Source organism: Ostrinia nubilalis, chromosome 13, assembly GCF_963855985.1.
Source record: "Ostrinia nubilalis chromosome 13, ilOstNubi1.1, whole genome shotgun sequence".
Taxonomy (NCBI): domain Eukaryota; kingdom Metazoa; phylum Arthropoda; class Insecta; order Lepidoptera; family Crambidae; genus Ostrinia; species Ostrinia nubilalis.
In genome coordinates this window covers 4,883,790-4,903,546 of record NC_087100.1, presented here as the reverse complement: position 1 = coordinate 4,903,546, position 19,757 = coordinate 4,883,790, and the positions used below count along the sequence as shown (strand labels likewise).

The 19,757-nt window shown below is 34.7% G+C and overlaps 1 protein-coding gene across 2 annotated transcripts in view; it reads right to left on the bottom strand.

Annotated features, from left to right (window-relative positions):
• LOC135077442 (uncharacterized) overlaps positions 1-18,757 on the bottom strand; it is a 245,714-nt gene extending 226,957 nt beyond the window's left edge. For both annotated transcript variants that reach the window (XM_063971983.1, XM_063971982.1), the window contains exon 1: positions 18,462-18,757. The gene's annotated coding sequence lies outside the window, so the exon portion shown is untranslated. The remainder of the gene's footprint in view (positions 1-18,461) is intronic.
• Positions 18,758-19,757: the final 1,000 nt, after the last annotated feature.

Genomic DNA, 19,757 nt, shown 5'->3' with positions numbered 1-19,757 from the left:
AATCTTGTTTAGCGAACTCTTTACAGAAACATAACTTGTGAACATCTGAGCAGTATTCACATCGCATACCAGAACCACTAGTAGAAAGCAATACCTTGGGCTTGTTCTGAGGACTACTATTTTGTTGGAAAGGTCTCTTCGCAACTACGAACTCCAGAGCCCGAAAACGACTCTCTAAGAACTCCTTAAGTTGGTTCCAAGTTGGTAAAAGATTGGCATCAATATTAGAAATATGTAATTCCCACTGTTTACGCGTTTCTAAGTCCAATTTAAACGTTACTATATGAATGATAATAACATCCCATGTGGACACCTGTATACCTATGTTCTGTAGCGCACCTAAACAGTCACATGTAGTGTCCAACAATTCCTTTAATCCCGATGATGATTCAACATTTAATTGTTTTTGACTAAATAATCGTTTCAAAATGCAATTTGAAAGATAACGTTTATTGTTGTATCTCTTTACTAATAGATCCCAACACTGCAAATAATTATCACTGGTAATAGGAGTATGTCTTATTAATTGTTCTGCTTCTCCTGACAGTTGGCCTTTTAAGTAATGTAATTTTTGTACATCATCGAGTGAATTATTATTATGTACGAGTGAAGTAAACAAGTCTCTAAAGGTTGGCCACTCTGAATAATTACCAGAAAACTTCGGAATCGATATTTTAGGTAAATTAACAAAAGAATTATTGGACTCACATTTTTCAACATTTAAATTAGAAGATTTTTCTCTTTGTGCATAAGCCAATAATTTATTTAACTCAGTCTTCAAACAGGATTTATACATTATGTAAGATTCCTCAGTATTATCATAGATGTCGTTAATGACATATGAACTATTTTCCAATTCTTTGCCCTCGTACTGAAGAACTAACTTATTGTGATTTTTATAAAATAATCCCCAATCTCTTTCCACATTTTCCAATCTAGTTTCTAAATATTCAATAGTGATTCTATCCTTTGGACTTTTCCTATAATTAACTGCACCCTTTTCAATAGCTTTTTGTAAGTCTTTCTGAACGTTAATTAAACCTTCCATGATGAAATTACAATTAAAAGACTGTGCATAAACAAAATATTGCAATTAGTAAAATCTAACTTTTTACTAATATGACAAATCTATGAAAAAATTACAAGTGTTTTCGTTTAACTTAAATATCAACAAAATCGGGCATGGATTCCCCGTTCCCTCGTTTTTTAGCAAATTATTCTAAGTCCTAAAACATGCATTTAAAATTTTACAAGTCCAATATTACTCACAATAGAATCTAAAATATTACAAGTTAAAAACTCTTAAGTAATAAGGTCCAAATTGCCTCGAACTTCTTCACTTGAACTGGGTAAATGTCAAAATTGTACTCACAGTTTATCACCACACAATCACTCACACTTGCGTCGACTTCCTTTGCCTGTGTGCCGTTGACTGTTGTCGTCCTGATGATGTCGTCACCTTCAATCACGTCGATAGCTCAGCTTTCGCCTCGTGACGTCACTGCGGCCGCTCCTGCTGGCAGCGCTGGCGCTGCTGCGCCCAGTACGCCTGACCGCCGCTGCACCGCTTGTTGCCGGGCAGTTTGTTGCGTGTACTTTTGCCACAGCGATCCACTGCGAGTACACGAAGCGTCGCGTCCCCTTGACTGGGACTGTTGTTCCCAAAATCCGGTCTCGTTTAGGACCAATGTTAACACACTGAACTTGCGATGTTCTGAACTGTACTAAAGGGTTAACTCAAATAAAACCACAATAGTATTGTACTAAGACAAGACGTGTATTAAGTTGTTCGAAAATGGACTCTGTAGTCACCCATATATGTATGGGCCAAAAAATACTTCACTTGCGCGAGTTAATAACGTACAGCGCCATCTGTTGGTGGCGTTTTGAACTTAATACATAAACACTCTTAAACAACTTGAGAGCGTTGTTTACTCGTCCACAGATATAAAGCTGCTAAAAATGATTTATTACTTTTCCCTATAATACTTTATTTTTGAGTTTAAAATACACAGACTTACGGAAAGCTTTTGACTGGGTAGATCAAATTAATCTTCTTGATTAAGCTTCGATGACATTTGAAGAAATAAAACTGGTTTTGGTTTTGTACTATTTTTAAACGGACAAAATGATGCTCTTAATAACTTTGATTCTGAATTTGACCCAATAAGTTCAGGGGTGTCTCAAGGTTCTGTTTTGGGGCCTCTATTTATAATTGTCATCAAAACTACTAATAAAAAAAATTGCATCAACTGTACCAACACATTTAAATTGTATTTTAAACAAAAAACTGTATTCACGATCACCACACGTGATCGCACAAAACACGAGTGTTGACGTTGACGTACTCGCCAAATTACCATGCAGAGAAACTGCATACATTACCCGCGGCGGCTATAAGTTTTCTAAACGCAACAGATGGTGAAGCGATGGGCAAAATTGACAAATTGACGTTGACTTGTAAAGATTTCTAAGCGGTGAATATGTTTTACTTTAAGTTTTTATGTTTTGTAATGAGTAAAATGGACTCCCCTGTGATAACAGCAAAAATATCTAAAAAAATTGCCCGAACATTTTGACAGTCATAAGAACTGCAACTCTCTATGCATTAAATTAATATAGTTTTTACAATAATACATATAATTTCACGGCTTCACGCCACCTTATGAAATAGGCGGTCACCTTGACTCGCATTCAGTGTGTCGAAAAATATTATGTCTCCGTATAAAGTCTGTTGCCTACTTTGCGGCAATTCCGAACCGGTGTCAGTCAACAACCAGGGTTGCTAACCCTGATTTAATACAACATCCTTAAAAAATTAACAAAACGAATAAAATCATTTTCATCTATATCAGATCCTTATCATCATCATCACCAGGTCATTTGGTCCTACCGCCGGACAACGACCCTCTAATTTTATTTTTATTTAGCCTACACTCACCCAAGCTGTCCAGACGAGTTAAAAAGGGAACCCAACTTTTTCTAACCATTCAGCAAAACATATTAAAATATCTTTTAAGTACAGACCTACTTATTCTAAAATGACAACCCTATACGACAGAAGCCTGCGGCGAATGAAAACTGGCTGATTATTATAATTTACACTCTTTTCAAGAAGTCGTTTTCGTGTTCTACTGTACACGGATATTCGAGGTTGTTTGCGATCGAATTAGGGTTAGTCAACATTGTCATGTTGGTTATCCCCATATTTATTTAGAGCATTTTCCATCTCTTACTTCACGGTCAAGTCATTAATTGTTCGAAACCTACTGTAACTAACATGTTTTTCATTTTTTACAAAGTTGCTGAATTGATACCTGAATTAACGAACATTTATATTCTAAATAAAAATGTTTAGTATTTTGATTTAGAATATAAATGTACAACGCGGCAACGTGCAGAAAATATGTGAAGAATATTCTCTTATTCTAGTTACTGAGAAATTTTGACGTTATCGTAAATAATTTACTGTGGATATCGACTGGAAAAATCCTTCATTTTAATCAACTCACAAGATCCGATTTCGAAATAATCTACAGTATTATCTCGCAACTATAATAAGCTGAAGGTTGGTTATACATTATGTATTTGGTTCAGATATTACGCATTCTTGAACACTGGATTAGTTATAGATAATTTGTCTAAGTATAGAGTAAAATTCAAAGTTACAATTATAAATGGAATGAAAATCGAGTTTGCCTCGACCGGGAGACAAGGAAAAATAGGACGAGAAACTTTTTATCTTAGAATAACATACTTTTCTCAATAACGATATTGAAAAGCAAAAGACGCGATGAGAAAAAGCTAAAATTACAATCATTATTTTCATTTACTTTTTTATTAACAATGATAATAATCATCGAGATAGCTATTCTTGATTATTTTTTTATATGAAATGAATAATAATTATAATAAGTAGTTGCCTTGCAATCTCCGTATCAATTTTCATAATCATGGCAGCCCGATCAAATGTCAAGTTCGTATCTAATAACGGCTGTAATATAGAGTTCCAACTTGAACATGTAACAGAAGAATCATTCAAGATTTTTCCAGTGAAAACTGGTTATTTAGAAAATCTGAATCAGACTGACTGACTGACTGACATAGTGATCTATCAACGCACAGCCCAAACCACTGGACGGATCGGGCTGAAATTTGGCATGCAGGTAGATGTTATGACGTAGGCATCCGCAAAAAAAAATGTACTCCACCCCTAAGAGGGTAATACGGGATCCACGCGTACGAAGTTGCGGGCGGCCGCTAGTAATAATATAACATTTAACACAGATTCTGATTCTGAAATCTGCTGTTTAGTACTTGATTTGGAGATAGTGATCACAATATCGAATTAAGACTGTACAACAGAATTTGAGATCTAAATGGAATGTGTAATTTTTTCAGGCAAAATACCTAACAATTTGTAAATAATAAATTATAGAGTTAATCGCAAGAGAGCTCCAACATGGACAGATAGACTCGTACATAAGAAGAAATAGGAGGAATATGAAGAAATCTGTTCGTGTAAGTTAAATTACATCCTAAGCAAGCAGCCATTTGTAATCTGCCAGACCATGTCCTCATAGCCTATGTACAGGGGTTTCTAAAAGCATGTCGTATATTTTTCAGTTTGCATATCATTGAACATTAAAAATGCAAACGTCAGAGATATCGAATTACGGATGCAGGCCTTGATAACTTTTTTCTACACCTAGCGAAACAACTCCGTAAATCGTCGGTGCTAGAGGGAAGCGAGTCTGCATTCTTTGCGTCAGAAAGATTACACGGTTGACTGAACGTGCGAGTGTTTGAAAGTGAAGGACAAGACTGGCCTTTGCTCTACGAATTGTTGTTCTTTAAGCATTTAGATAAATTAAAGAGTATTTGCTTAATTTGAGGACCTATCACGGCTTGCTTCTACCTCTTTATTACTTTTTAAGTCCCTAAAATTGTCACAGTGTATTCTAATAGCTAATGCTGACCTGATTATTGATAGGGCCATATTATACTCGTTATCTGAGATGTCATAACAAGAACAAAAACATAACGCTCGCTTGGAAGTAGACTTTTCTTACATCTAAATACTTTTTGTGGCAGACCGAGATTCACACGAAGCTGCGGTTAAAAGCTAGTTAAAAATAATTGAACATTCAGAACATGTTTTCCTCTCCCGCATACTTTTACTGGGTCAAAGTTGCATAGAAATCGAGCATTACCATTTTGAGGTTATGCAACGCTCCCGAACTCGTTGAGTGCAAAAGTCAACGCATGCAAGAAGGTCTGTAGGACGTCGTGTATGAAACAACGATTTCCATACAAAATTACCAAATTACGAAATGTAGGTAACATTGCAGTTTAAGCGATTTGACGCCTTTGTCTCTTTCCACAACTTGGTTTCGGTTTTAAATTGTGATAACAAAGTTGTAAAGTTTTAAGGTCGATGGATTGAATAGTTATCTTTAACTGTGTGAACCTATTCACATTTTTCAGGATAACGTAGTTTCTATAAATGGCGAAAGAAGCGTATCGGTGGAACTAAAATCTCGTTTAATTTAATCCATTGTAAGTATACTAACAGCAATATTTATTTCAAAAAGGTTACTGATACCTACTGAGAAAGTTAGAATATTTCTCGCCAATATCTGTCAAAGAATGCCAAAAAGGACGGTGAAAATCAAACCTGGTTTCTTCAAATTCATAACTTTATTTCGAGTGAAGTGAAACACCGCGAAAAGTAAGGCACGCGTCACGTGACCTTATGTGCCTGAAACGTAACAGTTGATGCGTGACCGACCACACGAGTTACGGAAATCTTATGTCATCCCCATGCATTTGTTAACCTTTTGAAAAGCATTAAGTATGCTACGATGGTTAATGAACAGAATCGCCTTATTAATACTGCATAAGACTGCTTTCTGTACACGAAAATAGTGGTTAACAGCAGAAAGTGTCAAAAAATTAGCTAAGTTTGATTTAATTTGTCAGATGGTGAAATGTGACCTTAGACAAACTGGACTGGTCACAGTTTAAAATTCGGCCTTATTTATTAAAAATCTGTCTTAATCGCCGCAACTCTAGCGAAATAGTGTTGCCATATTTTTGCAAGTCCTAAGATGTGGCCGCATTTCACAGCGCAAAGGTTTTAGTGTAATTCCGCAGCATCAAAAGTTCAAAATGCGGCATATTGCGTCATGGCTGGCTCACGATCTATCTGGGTTGCCGTTTATGCTATCATTAATATGGAATTATGGCATCGTGTAATTTAATCGCAAACCGCTTTGAGTTGACAACGTTTTGTTTTCAGAAGGCAATTGATTTTGTATATTTTCTTTAACTAAGTTACCTATCAGATAAAGGCAATAACCATTTTATTTTCGTCTCTCACCAGACTAACCTACTTCATTAATAAAAAATAACTTTTTTCGAATATTACAGGCTACATTGATCTCAATACACTCCTTGATGATAAATGACGTCAAAACAAATAAGGGCGTAACTATCTTTTTTCAAAAATCTCAGACAAAATGACACATCTATGTAAAATTACTTTTTGTAATTTTTTCGTCACCACTCTATTAATATATTTTGCTGTCAAGGTAGTTCGTATCGTCAAATCAAAGTTCACAAGTGTTAGCACTCCTAACCTACAATGTCTTAAACAAAGCCCATAAATCTCAAAGTTTTCTAACTCAATTTTGTCACGAATACATTTTGCAGCTAAATATAGCATCTAAAATCGTCACTACATGCATGTGATGTGACCTTTTCACCTGCATGCAGGTCTGGCCAATAAAAACATTTACAAAGTCGTAAAGTTAAAAAAAAGCACGACGCAGTCTATGGTCGACTAGAATTTTGCTAAAAACTATTTGCAATCATAAAGTTTTTATACTAAAGTAATAATAAATGTACAAAGTTGAAGGATAATAATAAATACCAGTTTAAAGTTGATGTCATCACTAATCCAGCATCACCGGCTTTTACTGGCTTTTCAAGATTGATTAATAAATAAGTATCTTTGAGGAATTAAACGATTTTATTCTGACGAATAATCCTTGGGAGAGGCCTTTGTCCTGCAGTGGACGTCATTTGACTGAAAGAAACGAACGAATTCTGACGAAATTAATTTTAGTATCTGGATAAAACCCTTAGATACTTTGAAATAAAGTACAAAAATATGACTCTACAACATTGTAGTTATACAAATGAACACTCTTATATTACTCAACTACCTACTTTTAACTGGAGATTGTAATAGTTATAAGATAGGTAATCGTCAAAACCACCGATTTGTTTACACTAATAAACTAATTAATTTAAACCACCGTTTCCAGTCAAACATTTCCTCAAACAAACGATGTACGCCGTTACTTTAAATTTCTTAATAAAAATAAAAATAATTAATAATATAGACACTGCCACTGGTTACAAACAATACCGGAAGTTCACAAGGCCGGCCCGGATGTGGCGTGTAATAAAATTGTTGTACGCTTGTACTTAAATACTTGATAGTCACAAAGGGCTTGCTAATTAAAATAAAAGGTAAATGACGTTGGTCAGCGTTAATTAACTACTAAAATAAATAATTACTAAGCATTTGAGCGCCGGGCGTGGGGAGTAGTTTCTACTGTAAGTTTTTTTGGCAACCGAAAGGGCAAAGTAAGGCTGAGTTGCACCACCTAACTTTGACCGTAACTATAACGATAACCGGTGTTTTTTGTACGGAGTTTGAGATTTTTGAAGTTTGTAAAAGTTAAAGTAAAATGGTGCAACCCAGCCTAATTGTAGGTAGTAAAAGTGGAATGTGCAATTTTGTAACCACAACAATTTTAAACTTAACTTCAAAGTTAATGGCGCTCTCTATTATCAAACACTTACATTAAACAAACATATCAATAAAACATTAAAGAACAGGTTCTTCCATTTGCGTCTTAGAATAAATTCAAATCATTCTTTACTGCAGTCAGACTTGATAACGACAATAATAATAACATACTTTGCCGCCATTAAGTATAATAGGCTTTTAATTAACTTTTTTAGAGTTCGTGCGAAAACGAGACCGGTGTTCATTAAAAATATTGTATTTTTAGACCTTGCCACATTATTCGAGGCAATTCACATATTTACGTGGCTATTGTCAAAAATAACAATACAATCCTCCATACAGCACGATTAGCCACATGCCATCTACGATTGTGATCAAAAAGAACAAATTTTGGACACACATTGTCTAAAATAAGTAGATTGTTATTCTAGTTTTTTGGACTCAAAAAACTGAATTAATAATTTTCAAAGAATTTAACCGCGTCAATGAATTCAATGAAATTCAGATGGAAACGTGAATAAAAGATGATATCGGTAACTCATGTCGGCCACAGCATACGGTAACACATTGAGAGTGATCCATTTTGTTTTTAGTGCTCAGTGGAACTCTATTGAAGCATCACATCGTACAATGTGTAATGTTTTAATAAATTCTATTAGTGCTACTCGTATTGCAAGTAGGTTCCCTAGTTAGCTAATGTCTAGAACGGACTGAAAAAAGTTAGCTGTTAATTTTATTGAAAACAGGTTTCAATGGCCAGTATCTAAATGTCAAAAAATATTAAAAACAAGTTTATGTCATTTTAGGCGCGCGAGTTGCATTGCGTTCGAATTCAGAATGACCCATTCTATTTTTAAACCCTCTTTTTCCGGTGTAACGTTTAAATTCGTAAAAAACAAAAAGTGTCCCAAAACTACCATTTTGCGTTATCGTGACACGGAATAAATACTCTATATTTGTCGCGATTGGTGCATTTGAGCCAATAGCATCGGTGAATGCGGCCGGCGAGGTTGTCACGAGGTCGGATCGAGGTCCGAGCGGCCTGAACACCAGATTCAACGGATTTTCTTTAATAGAACTCACGACTGAGTCCGTCTTGAGCCTTGAGACGTTACACTAATCAAACGGAGGCTCTTAATTACAACCTACATCTATTGGACTGGACCGCTTTAATCGGATCACGTTTCTGTCACTGTAATTTCTTAAGTACCGTTAGTTAGGACGTAATAGGTCTTTGATTGAAATGAAGGCTACCACATTAATTGAAACCTATAATACTTTTACTAAGCTAAGTTGCACCACCTAGCTTTAAACGTAACTATAACGATAACCGTTGTTTTCTGTATTGAGTTTGATAGATTTATTTTTGACGTTTGTTAAAGTAAAATGGTGCAACCCAGCCTCAGAATTACTTACTCTAAGTAATATACATAAGAAGCTTTCAAGCTCAAACTAGCTAATACCAGTTCTTGTGCTACTGTTATTGCTATTCATGTAACCAAGTAAAATACTAGGGAAAGTGTGAAAATTTTCTTCGTAATCATATCGTGGGAAATGGTACAGTAATAAATAAGGCCTAACTTCAATTGGTATTGAGCAACCTTGTATGCTAGAAGATAAGTTGATGAAGGACAGCAAACTTTTCTTCCTATCGAGGATTCCTATTATATTATTATCATATTTCCACCACAATGCACTTTATTCCATAACACGACTTTTATTATTGTAATAAAGCTTAGTTTTCTGTGAAAACAAATTCACAAAACGCAAACACATCGGATACTGCTTTTATGATGTTTGCCAGACTGATATTGCCATGCATGATTTTATAGGTACTAAAGATATGGGTAGATTTTTAGTCAGCTGGTAAAATTAAATTGTTTAAAAACAGTAGTGAAATTAATAAAAGGTAAAACATACATAAGTATAAGATTTTGATATCCATTACCCTTAGAGAGTTGTTTTAATATTGTAAACGTATAAGACTGTATTTATTATTTTTCTAGAATCTTGAGATCTAATCCAGATTTGTTTTTAAATAATAAAAAAAGACCAGCCTTGCTTGTTACAGAAAGCACAAAATGAGCACAAAATGTACTCTACTTCACTGTAATATCGAATTTAGTTTACCTTACAATTTAGGAATCTTATCTTAAGTGTTACTGCAGACCTAAGTTGTGTCTCAAATATTGCAATAAAGACGACACTAACGGCTATTGACGGCTACTTAACACGAGGCCAATATCTATAATATAATATGATCGTAAAAACTGAGGTAAAGTATAATTAGGTACATATTAAAAAATAATATTCTTATAGACAACTGTGTTAAACACAGTTGCCGGAAGATCTATCACTGAAGATAATTCACAATCAGAGTTGATTTGAAACCAAATACTGTTTAACTGTTTATTATTTATCAATATTTCGTGACACTCAAAGTAGTCACAAAATTGACAACAGATCCATAATCCAATTGTAACAAAGACGTATTGTGAACTTTTTGGCTACTTTGGGTGTCACGAATTATTTTACGATGACTGTACAAGACCTAATTGAAACAAGAAGTGGATTGAAAATGCTAAAGTAAAATACAAAACGTTTTTAAATGTACAGCAATGAGTTAAACACTGTGGAATTTAATGTAGTGGTAATAGAGTCGATTTTGCAACTAAAATGTATGTCTGTCGTCTGTACTTTGGCCCGAATTTCCGTATTCGTTACGATAAGAGTACCGTTTAACATGGCCTGAAGAAATAAACCTATAAACACTATTTAAAAACTCTTTTAACTTACCAAAACCTTATTACTAATCGAGTTAATTTGCATTCGAAGTGCCTACACAATCGTAATACTAACTGATATAAAATTCACTTATTTCTGTGGAGGAGAGAACTAGCTTTAAATTAATATTGTCAAAGATCGATAAAAATTATAGCCTTGTGATGTACTTTAAAGATTCATCCAAATATGTTCAGCAGTTTTTGAGTGGAGAAATCACAAACATCCATCAACCCATCCTCACAAACTGAACACACCACAGCACTGACGTTCTTAAGTGGCAAAATACTGGTTTAAGGGCTGATTTTTCAATCGTCAGATATTTTTTAACTGAAGAATAACATTGTCATTTTGACATATTTCCCGTACTAAAACTGTCAATGTGCCAAACTTATTCTTCAGTTAAAAGTAATCCGACGATTGAAAAATCAGCCCTAAATTGAATAAATATTTTAGATTTTTGACATTTACAATATCGGAAGGAAAATCCAAAAACATTTTTATGCCCTAAAACAACCTGTTATGTAGAATACTCGGCTGAAACAGTGACACTATGTCCTACAGAGTTCAGTGCCCCGAATAAAATGGGACCATCACAATGAAAGGGATCCTTGTACCAATTAAGTGCCCTTTAGGGAAGGCGGTGACCGCAGGCCGACTGCCTTGGCCAGATCTGACGCTCTATATACCACAACTTGTAGAGTCCGAATTAAAGTCAACGCTAGAGAGCAATCTTGCTAGCAAATTAAATAATTCTGGTCATATTTAGAAAACACCATATTTTACGCCAATAGAAAGTTTTTTCTATAAAATAACAAAAAATATTGTACTTCTTTTACAGTAGGTACTTATGTGTATATTTTACTTCAAAAATCGACTTGTGTAAAAATATTTAAAACTAAATTTTTCATTTAGGAAATAGGTTAACATGCACGTTTAAGCCTTTAAATCAGGTGTTAAACGGTTAGGTAATCCTGTATGATTCCTACCTTGTAGGTATACGCATACGCTCGGTTCTTGGTAACAATTTAACAACTTGCTAATTGAATTCCAATTTCCCTAAATTCTTCCAATCACTATATCGATAACACGGAATCGCAATAACATCACTATAAAAATAACAGTTGAAATAAACGGCCACCAATAACAAAGCCTGATTGAAATACGTGATATTTTTCCTCGATTACTTTTCGTAATAAATATGTTTGGCAATGCCGCTTACAAAATCAGAAACTGTATATTGTCCGTCAGTATTAAATTTCTGACGCCATTTTGCTATTAATAAATCAGATTTTGCGAAACAAAGGGACGGAAATACTGTGTGAAGAAATATTACCTATAGTGTAGATTATAGAGAGACACTCTACCACTGCAAGTGGAAAACTGTTAAGCTGAGTTGCACCACCTAACTTTAACGATAACCGGTATATTTTGTATAGAGTTTGACAGATTTCTGACGTTTGTTAAAGTCAAAGTAAGATGGCAATCCAACCCAGCCTTAGAGATGCAATTTTAATAATATGACACCAATGATTTTGCAAATATTAGTTGAGGATTAAATTAGATTATTCTCTGCTATTTTCTTCATAAACATACATTTATTTTTGCATTTTTGTATTGGTTAGTGCTTAGTTATATGATTTTGCATAAAAAGCATCTACAGGCAGCATATAATTCACTTGATAAGTCCCCATAGTAAATACGCATTGCGTAGGATACCTACGTAGTATATAAATATTTTTACTAAAGGTTATTTATACCTTTGTGTGTCATCTGCCGCCTTGCACTTAAGGAAATATACTCGCAACATTTGTAAACAACATTTATTTGTGGTGTCCTCAATTCAAAAAGGAATTAAGGTACAATCTAATCTTGCTAACCCAATCTTACTCAAAAACATTGACATTTTGGTTGGACATTACCTGTACTTGACCTTTTATTTAAAAGGTCACTATTTTTATATTTACAATCTCGATTTGTCATTTTGTCGTTTAACCATTTTAAGCATTAGAATAAATTAGCTTTTTATATTTCGCTGATATGTTTTGCACCGCCATGATAATATTTATTCAACTATGATAAATTGAAAGCGGGTTTAGATTGATTACCTTTTTAGTTCCGACTAATATAATAATCATAATCATAATCATTTATTTATTGCTTCATAAGTGTACATAGGTGGTGATCTTAAACTTAGTCTCAACTTATGACCCTGTAAGGGTGTTGCAAATCTTGTATCATAGGTACATTACTAAATATTCTACAATAGTTAGTAATAATTAATATTGATAAATTATAAAATTAATTAGTTTACATAATTTTACATTACAATTAAAATACAATAATGTTTCTCCATACCTATTCATACATAATCTTCATCATCGCATCCTACTCAAATTATAGAACTCCTGAATACTATAAAGACATTTTGATATAAGGAACTCTTTTAGCTTGGCCAAGAATAATGAGTCTTTTTCAATATTTTTTAGATAGGTAGGCAGTTTATTATAGACTACTATGGACATGTGGTAGACTCCTGATCTTACCAGGTGAAGCTTAGTGTCGGGTAATGCTAATCTATCTTTGTATCTTAAGTTACGGGGTGCTGAATATTGTTCTTTTGCTTGAGAGTAAATAATTTTATTCTCTCTGACAAATTTACATAGACCTAGGATATAAATTGATGTTAGTGTTAATATTTTTAGTGATGTGAAGTGCTTTCTACAGCTTTCAGTTTCAGTTATGTTTACTATTATTCTAACACATTTTTTTTGTAGAATGAAAAGGTCCTTGGCATCTGTGCTATTCCCCCATAGTATCACTCCATAGCTAAGCCAAGCATGCGCATAGGCATAATATGCAGATGTGGCTGTTTTTAGATCTGTGCATTTTTTTAATTCGTAAAGCGCATAAATAAATCTGGATAGCTTAGTCGAAATTTTATTTACATGTGGTTTCCAATTTAAGTAGGTATCAACCTCTACGCCCAGTAGGTTGCATGAATCAACTTCTTCTACGCATTTGCCATTAAATTTACATTTTATTATTAAAGGTTTTTTCTGGTGAGGATGATATTGGATGAGTTTTGTTTTTGAAATGTTTAGTTTAAGATTGTGTTCATTTAACCAGTTCTCAATGTTTTGTAAATTAATATCTATTTTTTGTACTAGTTCCTCGCTGCTACTAGTTGGCACAATAATATTAATATCGTCAGCGTACAAAATACACTTCTCTGTTGTAATTTGTGGCAAATCATTTATGTATATCAAAAATAATATACATCCCAAGACGCTACCTTGAGGTATAGAGCAATTAGTTTTTATTTTTTGTGAATAATATCTACTTAATGTTTTTTTATTACTTTCAAAATACTCAATAGTAACTACTTGTTCCCTATTTTCCAGGTAGGTGGACAACCACTCATGGGCTTTACCCCGTATTCCAATACCAAATAGTTTTTTGAGCAATATCCTATGGTTAACCATATCATAGGCTTTGCTAAGATCAAGCAACGACGAGACTGCATATTTTTTATTATTCAGGATATTGAGAATCTCCTGTATGTAAGCAAAAAGCGCAGTTGTGGTTGATCTTTTCTTTCTAAAACCATTTTGACTATTATGAAAAATTGCGAATTTTTCACAAAAAGAGTTCAGTTGTTTTGCCATTGCTGATTCTAAAATTTTTGAAAACGTGGATAATAAAGCCACTGGACGATACTGGCTAGGTTGAGTCTGCATTTTTGTTTTTGGTATAGGTTTTATTATCGTAGTTTTGAGTAAATTTGGGAAAGTTGCTTCTATCTTGTGATCTACGGCACTTGCTGGTTTCTGTTGCTGCATCGTAGTTGTTGAAGGTGATCCAGGCAAAATACTGTGGTTTGCAGAATCCTGACTTAGAGCTCTTCTTTGTAGATCTTGACGAAGTTTATTATTTTCTTTTTCAAGTTCACTTATTCTGTGTGAGTTGTCCTGAACTGTAGAACGTAAGTCTTGTATTTCAGTTTCTAATAATTTTTGTTTGTTATTTATGGTATTTATTCCTTCCAAAACTGTTTTAATTGTATCTGATAAATCATTTTTGAAGCTCTCCTGATTTTGGTTCTGGATTGTTAGCTGTTTTTTAATTTCGCGTATTTCTGTTAGCAACAAGCTCTCCTCTGGTTGACATGATGTGGTATCGAACATCAGTGTATCTCCCTGCGGCGGCGAGTCATCTATAGCAATGGACTCAGATAGGTCAATGTTTCTGGTTGTTCTTTTTCTGAATGTTATATTTTCATTTGAAGTTTGTGGTTTATTTTCGTCATCCAAGGCTGGCATCTGGTTGCGAACAGGAGTATTTGTATTATCATATTTCGGCTGTTTAGATTTACACTCTGGGCAAATCCAGTTTTTCTTATGTTCCGCTGTCATTGTATTATAGAAACGTTTCTCTGGTACATTAACGCATGGTAAATCGAATTTTCCTGAACATTTCATGCAAACAAGAAATCTTCTATGATTGATTTCTCCCAAACAAGCTGCACATTTATTTATATTTTCAGCATTCCTTTGGGACGCCATCTTTTGGTGAGGTTCACTCGATTACTTAAGTATAAGATGCGGTATACTACTCGCCAGTAGATGGCTCTGATTGATGGTAATTTATTTATAGTAAGGGCTGTCGTCGAGTAGTTAGTTTTACTACTCCTTACTAGATGGCGTTGTATGCTGGTAAATACTATTTACTTCAAATGTGATGATGGTTGTCTTCGAGTAATTAAGTGAACTACTCCTCACCAGATGGCGCTGATTGATCGCAAATAGATTATGTAGTAGGTAAGTGTGAAATTTAAAGATGGAACAGATTTAGGTTTCTTGAATTATATCACAAAACTGTTTTTAGCAATCAACACTGGGATTGTTTTGCTTCACTGTGTTGTTTCTCAAGTATTGTCACAAAAATATGTAGATGTTATCACTTCACAACAAAGTTTTAGCTGAACTTAGTCTGTCCACATATTTTCTTAGTTTTTAGTTATTAATTGTGCTTTATTCATAGAGATAACACTATCACTTCTTAATCAGAGTCTTAACTTTATTAATCAAACGTTTGTATTACACTTTTTCGAGTTTTACTATTTTTTAAGGTAACGAAACACGGAGCTGTTTGTTTACATGAGAGCAGCGCCCTCTCTTCGCTTAGCGTATATATTTAACTTCGTCCATTGATTTGCCAAAATGACATGTAAAGAGTAATTTAAATATTTAAATTGAAATTGTTATAAACAAACATTCAATCAGAAGCTTTTAAATTACGTGTTGGTAGAGCATTCAATTCCGGATTTATTCCTTTACAAGAAGAAAATATTATCAAAAATGAAGTTTAAAATTTAGAATGAAAACAGGTAAGTTTTATACAGGGTGGAATTTTGAAATGCCACCTGGTGGGAAAGTACTTTTATTAATGTTATTGTAGATAGAAAATTGACAAGCAAATTTTTGGAAATCTTTGAATGCAGTTCTTTTTCTTTTCAAAAATGAAGGAATGTTTTCTTTGAGTAAAATTTTCTATTTACAGTATTAGGGTTTACAGTACCCTTCAGGTGGCATTACAAAATTCCACCCTGTATACCAAGGCCAACCTCAGCCAACATGTTATTCTTATCTCCAGCTAGGAGCTTTTACAACCTCCTATGTTTGCACTTTCATAAACAGTTCGTATGATAAGAGAAGTTTATAGAGCGAGATACACATTGTTTGGTGTCGAGGACTAGCATGAAGGGACTAGACCTTTGTCAACAAGAACTCGGTTTGTTTAATAACATTCCTCTGGGAACACATGTTTAACACCTGATTAGTTCCCAAGATACGTGATAAGGTTAAATGTTTTAGTAGGGAAGTTTTGTGACACATTTTAGCTCTACATTTATGAATTTCGTTTTCGTTCGTTTCATTTCGAACTCCTCCTATGTTCTTCTCATAATTTCGTTGCGGGCCCAATGACAGTAACATTCCTTGGGACAAATTTGACCACACAGGAGTTGCAGTAGTGGGAACAAGAGGTGGGAATAGTCCTTCCACATATAAGAATCTGTGTCACAATTATTATTTGAGCCATAAGATTTCATCATTTATTTGCAGAAAAAAATAAAATACTATTACTCTATCATGTACAAGGCTTTATTCAATGAAGTAGAAACTTATAATGCTGCTGCGAGATGAAAATACAAGATATGAGAAAATCCTATGACAGAAAAAATCTTACCTAACCAGTAATAGGCAACCAAAGTTTCATATGACAAAGATGGGCGTGCAACCGGTAGCAGAAGAAAGTACTACTTGTTTGATAAAACTTGCTTTTATTGCACGCATCATACATATCAACATAGTTTTATAGTCAGCTGCAATAGAAACAGGCAATTTTCCTAACTAATAAAGCCGAATGACAATTGACATCGAATCAACTGTTTTCAGTGATTTGAGTAAATCAATCGTTGATTGCAAAGAGGTAATGTTAACGATGCTTAGGCTGAGTTGCACCACCTTATTTTAACCGTGAATTTAACCATAACCGGTGTTTTTCTTATGGAGTTTGACGGACTTTTGACGTAGTTAAAGTAAAGTAAGATGGCACAACTCAGCCTTAGACAGTTTATCCTCTGTTTGAGATAATTTTTATTAAAAAAAAACTATATTCACAAAACTGCCTGTTTCTATAGGCGCAGTCATAAACGAATGCAACAAAAACATGCCTTTCTACTATATCTTTCTCAATATTCTGCGTCTATCCCGTTCTCGCTTAGCAAGATAAATGATTGCGGTGATAATAACTAATACTGTTGGTAACTTGTAACTTGTTTCATGACGATGGCGTCACAAGCTGTCACCACAGCCGTTGCGCACTTTTGCACAACGTTTCTGACCAAAATGGAATAAAAAGAAAACATATCATTACAACAGCCCGCGCTAATTTTATTCAAATCCATTGTTTCGAGTGTATATTGACTGCTGCATAGCACAACTTTCGAAATGTCATTTTCAATTGGTTTCGCGTTCGTAGCTTTTGAACCGGCAATTTTATGATCGCCAGCAACTATTTAATTAACGGTTACGTAAACGTTGCGGTTCAAGCTTTCTTTGTAAACCGAAAATTGCCGGTGAAATTATAAAGAAAGAAATTTAACGCACCTGTGTTTGTTATCAGTGTTCGGTTTTCCTTTCAAGCCGGCAGGATGCGGCGAGAATGGACAAAGAGCTTTGGAGAATCCTAATTAATATTCGATCAGTGCACTAAAAGAAGTTCAAGTCTCGTTTAAAAAGTAAATTTATTCTTAACAGAAGCGCGGGACACGAGTGCCGTACGCAGATGAGTCAGGGACCTTTTCACCTGACCATTGTTTATTCTGGACGCAAACCTGTTCCTACACGGTTTCCCCGCGTTTTCATTACAGACTTAAAATTTTTAACGTTTCAAACGTATCGTTTGAATATTCATAGACCGTTCCTATGAATTATGAATGTCAGTAAATTTAAAGTTTTTAGTGTCGTCTTTACGACTCGACAAACTTGTTTAACTTTTTCATTGTTATTTTCTGGCAGGTCTCCTATTATTTACAGATAAAAAACTTTCCTTCAACACTCAATCAATCAAATCCTTTCCGCTTCGTGATTCTCATGGTTTTTCATCGCTATTGGTGCCAACAATTTAATACGGAGCCAGAATCTGCAACCGGTAATGATACCGCTGAATCCGTTAAACAAAAAACGCGTAGAGTCATCGCTATCTATTCGCTTCCGATAATCGAATGGGATTTTAATTCGGCTTTCTCCGTCAGAATTATACAATAAGCATAACTGTAAACATCCGCTCTTACCTCTGCTTAGGCAAGTCCGTTAAAATTCCTTCGCACAAGAAACACTGACACTTTGATTTTAGCGAGTCGATCAGCCGTCGGATCCCGTCACCGTTATTCACGTCATATGTGTGTCAAATTGGGGTGTTAAAATCTCACAATATGAACAGTCACAACACTGGCACAGCACAATGTTATTTTTTGTTTTTTTATTTTTGGTCGTTCACTTGTTTTGTCGCGCAATGCGCGCGCGTCGCGTGCTAGTTGCGCGCGTCGTGTCGCGTGGTGGGTCGCGCAGGCGTCGTCCGCTCGCCGCTCTCTCGAGGCACCAACTGGCGCCTTCACCTTAGCGCGGGTGTTTCGCAACCAGGTTTGCACCGAGTTGCATGGCAACTGTTTTTAAAATGTTTACCAACTATCTCACTGTACCCTTTGTTTGGCAGCATCTTTTCAATCGTGATGCTTTGTAGTGCTGTTATAAATACAGAGAGAAAGAGTTGAAAGCGGAGTTTGAATCAAAGAAAACTTCGCCTTTTCCAGTCGTGTTTCTTAATGCTGACGTTCGTGATCTTAACTTGGTACCAACAACAAGACTGGGCTTTTCTGTTAGTCACTTCAATAATGCCAATCTTTTTATTTCTTTGGTAAGCAAGCACACGATATTGGTGTGCTAGTACAAGCTGGGAACCGAATTATGGGTCACCTCGACGACACGCATTTATTTTATTTTTACTAAAAGGCTATCGTGACTTTTGTAAGTAGTGGATAAGTCATAGACTTGCATTTTGTTATTATAATGTTATCACATTGAATTCAAACCGGTTTATAAACTTAATGTTGAATTGCTAATTAACTAGATTAGACTATAATATAGAACATTACATATATTCATTTGCGAATTCGATTTCTTTTATTAGAGAATATTATCAGATTTAGTCTGCCTATAGTAATTTTCAAATTCTCTTTCTTTATTTCTAATCTTAACAGCGTTTTTGCCTTTTTCATATTTTCCAGGTGTAAAAAACGTCGTATGTTTTCCTTACTTTTCACTTCCCATGTTTTCCTTAATTTTGGAAAAAACGTCGAAACTGACAACAAATAAAGACCTAAATAGTAATGTGTACATGAGAAATTATGACGAAACTTGTAAATCTGTGTCATATCTAATGAAATAGTCACACTTCATGACGAATGTGATTTTTAACCGTGTTGATGGCCGACGCCTCAGACGCGTAGCTCTGGGGGCGTTGATATCTTTTGTAAGGCGCTTTCCTTGCATACTAAATAGAGTTTTTACATACGAAATTGCGGACTTTT